Source organism: Agelaius phoeniceus, chromosome 2 (assembly GCF_051311805.1).
Source record: "Agelaius phoeniceus isolate bAgePho1 chromosome 2, bAgePho1.hap1, whole genome shotgun sequence".
NCBI classification, from domain to species: Eukaryota; Metazoa; Chordata; class Aves; order Passeriformes; family Icteridae; genus Agelaius; species Agelaius phoeniceus.
In genome coordinates, this window is record NC_135266.1 from 48,643,117 (window position 1) to 48,649,116 (window position 6,000).

The following is a 6,000-nucleotide window of genomic DNA, read 5'->3' on the forward strand; positions in this document are numbered from 1 at the left end:
CTGAACTTTCTTCACACTTGACTGCCCAGTTAAGCTTCTCTGTCAGCCTTGCTGTCACTACTCTTTCAGCACATGATGTCAGCTTTCCTGCCATCTTGATGTCACATTTTCATATGGCAGGATTCACAGCCTTAGCTCACAGACCTGTTTGGACATTGGAAGAAAAATATTTGTCATACTTGCTTCCCATCCCCCATTAAAAAAGAGCTTAGCTGAGTAGGAAAAGCCTGTCAGGAAAGTACTGACATTGAGTTTCTCTGCCAGCAGTGTTCCAAAACATTGGATTTTTTCTTCTGCCTTCCCAAAGAGATGAGAAGAATTGAGAAGTGAAGGATTCAGCTCTGCTAGGCAATAAGCATACATATGCTATAATGGCTTTCAAGTGCTCTTTTACATGTAGGTCAGTGAACAGCAGAGGTTTTCATCCTAGTTATTGTTTGGTTGTGGGATTCTTTTTCTCCACTGATCTAATGGTGGCTAAGCAATCATTTTGCACTTCTGGGCAAAGGCAATTGCAAATTTATTAACTGGGCATTTTTATACTGCTCCCCAGCACAAGAGACACACCTCAAAGCCCCCAAGGTGGCAGGTTCTAAAATGTCATTCATTTTAACAGCAAGATATTGCTATATTCACTATGTGAGCAGACTTTAGGTTAGTTGGTATAATGTGACATATGAGAATGTGTAAGTCTTGGTCACAGTAAAGAAAAGCAAGAAAACAGGTTTTTACAGCAAAAACTTTCCATCATGGGTTCCCTTTGCAGGACATGGATAACCTCTGACTTCCATATGGTGCTGGATTCTCAGAGGATGAAAGTGAGCAATGGTAAATCACCCCAGATGAGTATCTCCTCAACATAATAAGCAGTTTATGTATCCGGCTGCAAAAGTGTTCTAGGAAGTTGCCAAACAGGAAGGAGATCCTTGCCTGGAGTAATTTGCAAGCTAAAGGCTGGATCCTACCAAAGCATCTGGTCTGAGGTTTTGAACAGCTTTTACTCCCATAAGATTTCAAAAGATAGTTAGGAGGGCTATGTCTTACAGCATGCTGTAAGGTTTGGCTAAAATTGCCTGTAAACTAGTCTCAGGCACTTAGCAAGTCTATGTTACCCTAGCCTTTAAACTACAGCAGAGATGTGCTGTGGATAGATGAACTGAAATTACACCCACAAGGAGATGAAATTATATTAACACACACACAGACATATCATAGTGCAAGTGAAAGACAGTAATAATACTCAAAAAAAAAAAAAAAAGTAAATCCTTCTTCCCATGGCCTGACCTACCAGTGCAATGGTGTTAAATTGATAGGTTAATGTCATGAACTGTGCAGATCACACACTTAAACCTGCCGCCACACACCTCCTTTCTCATGACCATTTTTTTCAATTGAATACCCTCTGACCACTCTTACGCCAACAGTGATATTCTTTGTATCTTGTTAATAGGTGTCACGATAAAGAAATAAGAACATATATCCTCTGTTTTGTGAGTAAGGAGAATTTAATGCAGCTGCACATTAGTTAGTTCTTCCTTTTTTGCCTTGATTTTCAGAAACCCCAAACCTTCACAAAAGTTTGATTTTCTACTTCATCCTCTGGCTTTTCTGTCAGTTTTTTTTTAAGAGTTGCATTTCTGGCTAGAATACAACATTTTAGTCACAATGCACGGACGTTGCAGAACATTGCAAAGAATATTTGACCTCTGCTTTTTATTTCCTAAGTGTAGCATCAGTTCCAAGCACTGAATATATTGGCAGAATTGGGCATTGCTAAATGGCAACACTAAGTCTAACAGATCTGGATTGTAGTTAGTTAGCATGCACTAACTACCTCATGTGATGGCAGGAAATGACAGCTCCAAGGCTGAAATAAGATCCAGGCAGGTGGGCTCCTAAAGGGGGTTGGTGCAAACAAAATGTTGGCCCGTGTGTATCCAGCTGCAGCAACAGAGCCTTAGGTTGCAGAGGCCTTAGGAGAAAAAGCTGTAGTTGTGTTTAAAATTTAATGCATCCAACACATTATTATGCACACACATCATATATGAAGCATTACACATGGTAACACATCGATACTGCCTGTATCAGACAGTTAAGGGCACTAAGTAAAGTACAGAGGTACAGACCTGCCTACAATGAGACACATCATTAATTCGGGGTTTTCATTCCCCAAATATAATCGATGGGCTAAGTCCACGACATCTTTCTGAACTCCAGGACACAGAGTTCCTGTGAAAGAGAAGAATCAGAGCGAACAGCTTTTCCTTGCAAACCACGCAGATCACTTCCCTTGTTGTGTGGAAGACAAGGGATGAGCTACCCCAGTCACTGGAGCAGATGCAGAAACCAGTGGAAACGTGGAGATAAAAAGTCAAAGCCCAAGGATTGGCTAATAGAGAAAGAAGTGTTGTAATTGCTAAATCAACCAAACCGCTTTGCCAAACTTTGACATGCTTGATTTCCTGTGCTTAAATAATTTTTAGGCTTTAAAAAAAAGGGCGGGGGGAAGGGGGGGGGGGGGGGGAAAGGGAGGGGAAGTGCAGAAAAATAACCAGCTGTTCCTTGTATAGTGCAGGAAACATGTATGATTTATTGCTTTAAGGTTATTTTTGAAGGGGCTGCCTGTGGCAGCCGGAGTGCCGGAGAAGTCACTGAGGCCTGTCCACTTGAAGGGCTCAAACTGTTTCCTGAGCAGCCCTTCTTCACTCGTCACCTCCGACAGCTCCCATTGACAACGTGTGACTGGGGCCCCGGAGTGTTTTAAAGCCGCGGGGGGCCGGGGCGGACAATGGGGCTGTCAATTACCTTTTCCCCCGTTGTGAAAGGGGCCGGCGAACAATGTGCGGGCGGCGGGGGGCTCTGCCGCCGCTCCGAGCCCGCCGCCCCCGCCGGGACAGGGTGCCGGAGGTGCCGCACGGCCAGCCCCGAGCTGCCGCCGCCGCCCCCGGCGCTGGAGGGCAGCGGCCGCCCCACAGCCTCATCCCCTTCCCCGTCCCCATCCCCGCTCCCCATCACCATCCCCATCCCCGCTCTCCATCCCCGCTCCCCATCACCATCCCCATCCCCGCTCCCCATCCCCGTCCCCGCTCCCCATCCCTGTCCTCATCCCCATTCCCCATCCCCATCCCCGCTCGCCGTCCCCATCCCGCTCCCCATCCCGCGCCCGCGGGGGAACGCCCAGGCTGCGCTACCTAGATTGTGCCTTTAAAAACTTCCTGTGTGCCTTGATGGCTTGCTGAGAGGACTGTCCATCATACAGGCGCTTTGTCTGGCAGTCACTGCCATTTGAATTTGACTGACTGAGGAAGCCCGAGTTATTTGTAAAGAACAACAAGGCTTTTCATTCATAATTTCAGTGGGGGGACAGGGTGCTAATGACTGAGCTTGAATAACCAGGGAATGCGGTATTCAAGGCAGGAAGAAGCCCAACTGGCTGCCAAATGAGAGGAAGGGAGGGGAGGGAAGGGGGATGTAGGTGAAAGTGCTTGTGTGAAAAGGCAAACAATGAAATCGGGATCACACGCATGTATACAAATACAAATCAGGTTCTCAAAAGGTGAGACAGGCAAAGACAGAAGCAGGAAGGAGAGCGGAGGAAATTCCCGTTTCTATTTCATTGACTTGCCTTCAAAACCAGCCTCTGCAATGCTAAATCCGAGAGGGTCTCAGCAAAAGGCTCTTCCCTCCTGCCTTCCTCTCACCACAGAGAAAACGCTTTCCCTCTCCTAGTCCTTTTTACCGCAGAAAAAATCCTTTGGTTTGAAGTTGGGCTGAATGAAGATTTTGCCTTTGCAGCTTAAGCTCCAGCTTCAACCAAACCTGAAAGTACAACTACTAGCCCGGGCTGTGGGCCCAGCATCTACCATCTGCACTTATAATTTGACATAATGACCATCTAATTTTGACATACATTTACATATATTCTCTAACTCTGCAAATAATTGATCCTCACAGAAGTCAAACTTTACCTGATGCAAAAGCTATTCAACTAAATAAAGGTTTTTGTCTTTATTTCTATTGTCTACATTGGGATTTTGAATAAGGCATTAAGAGAAATTTCCTTAGCTGAAATGGATTTTATAGAGCCATGATTTGTGTCCCTGTGGAGAAAACAAATCTACGGAGCTAAGAAAGAAAATGGAAATTGAACAGCACATACTTTCGAAAACACAACTGCTTTGACACAACGTAAACCATCAGACTGGATATAATTTATGCCAATTTGAATTGTGTTGTGAGTAAGCAACAATAAGAAAACTTAAAATATGTTAAACGGTTTAAACACTTAACCTCAAGAATGAAGGAAGTTTTCCAGTGGGCTTATTTTGCAAGCTTGTTCTGTCAGATGCAGTGGATTTATTGTCTAAGTTTGTAATGCAATTTCCAATGCTTCCTTTAGCTTTCATTAATTAGAACACCATCCTAGGAGCTGCACTGGACAGCTGGATTCCCTCCCTGGCCTGGAGCACATAAGACTTTCACTCAGGCTCCAGAAGGAGTCAGGGGCTTATTTAGGAGGAACAGCTCCAAGATTCAGCTTCTCTATTAATTTCTGCCTTTGTATCTGTGGGACTTATGAAAGTAACAGACTTGCTTAAAATACAGGAAAAGATGATTACAAAACCACAAATGAGATAGGAGTAACTACATCAGATGCAGAGATGGAAGTTTAGAGGAACTCTTTAATCAAGGGGTGGGAGTGGATGCTCCTGCAGAGACAACCTTGTTTAGATAACCAAACACTTTGTCCTCTTCCCTCTCAAAGTAAGATAATTGTCTAACAGTTCATAATTTTTTAAAGTGTTCTGATTCTATCAGACACAGATTCTGAAATTTTGTTTGAGCAGAAAGACTGGAGGTCATGAAGGAAATTAACACCTTGGGCCTTCATGGGAAGCAGCATGTACACAGCACAGAGACTGAACTGGGACCTGAGAGTCCTAGTCCTTTATTTTGAGATAAGTTACCTCTTTCTTTCTTCCTTATTTTTTCTCACCTCTAAAATGGCCAGTAACATCTCCTGAAAATTAGTTTGAAATCTGTGGAGACAACTGTGATAGAATATCTAGCAGTTTAATTATTGTCATTGATACTGCTTTTATAATCAGGGGGAAAAAAGCACAGATCTGACAGCAGAATCAGGGTATTTTGCAATTTTAATTTTTTCTAATTGATGTAACCATGTAAACAGTATTTTATTTTGATTGTGTTCTGATTTTCAGACAAGTGATAGGGAAACAGAAGGTTTTATTTTCCTTTTTGTGCAAAATTCATTAATCTCCAGGAAATTATTCTGTCCTGCATACAACACCTCTGCTTTCAGGATGTACTTGTATGCTTGTATTCAGATGAACACAAGTCTTTCACAACTGAGGAAAACAAAAATAATCTCAGTAAAAGGATAAACATTACACTTTTTAAAAAAAAACATTTGCTCAATCTGCTTCCTTTTGTTTCCAGCAAAATCTGTAAGTCTGACTTGTACATATGCCTTGACTAACACTCAAGATTTATGTTACCAGTTGCTAATCTCTAGGAGTTTCTCTAGGAGTATTTTTTTAACTCCAGCCTCCAATACAGAAAAATACCTTATGTTCTGGGAGCAGAGTGGCAATCACACCATGGAGGTCCATCCAGGCTACCTTGCACTTCAGAGAAGAGCAAGCTTCTTCCAACTTCACTGCTCACAGTACCCAAGATATTAATTTACCTTTCTGCTACTTATTGCAGTTTAGAGCTAGTTCGGGTATCTCTATATCAGTGGTTTTCTAACTGTGATCTGTGAATTCCTATGGACCACTTCTAAATGGGAGGTCTCGTAATTTACAATTTTCTAAAAAAGTCTATGCTTCCCTTATGGTTTTTTTTCTCTTCTAAAGTGCAGAAAAAGTCTACAGACGGAAGAAATTTGAAAACTACTGTTGCAAACCACAGCAGAGATGTGATAAGTCTCTTCATAAAACCACCTTTCAAATTTCCCATAACTTCTAACATTGACCT

At 42.8% G+C, this 6,000-nt stretch overlaps 1 long non-coding RNA gene across 1 annotated transcript in view; it reads right to left on the reverse strand.

Moving 5' to 3' along the window:
• LOC143693460 (uncharacterized) overlaps window positions 1-3,274 on the reverse strand; it is a 112,899-nt gene extending 109,625 nt beyond the window's left edge. Inside the window, exon 1 of the long non-coding RNA XR_013181155.1 lies at window positions 3,192-3,274. This is a non-coding gene — a long non-coding RNA (uncharacterized LOC143693460). The remainder of the gene's footprint in view (window positions 1-3,191) is intronic.
• Between the last annotated feature and the right edge of the window lie 2,726 nt (window positions 3,275-6,000).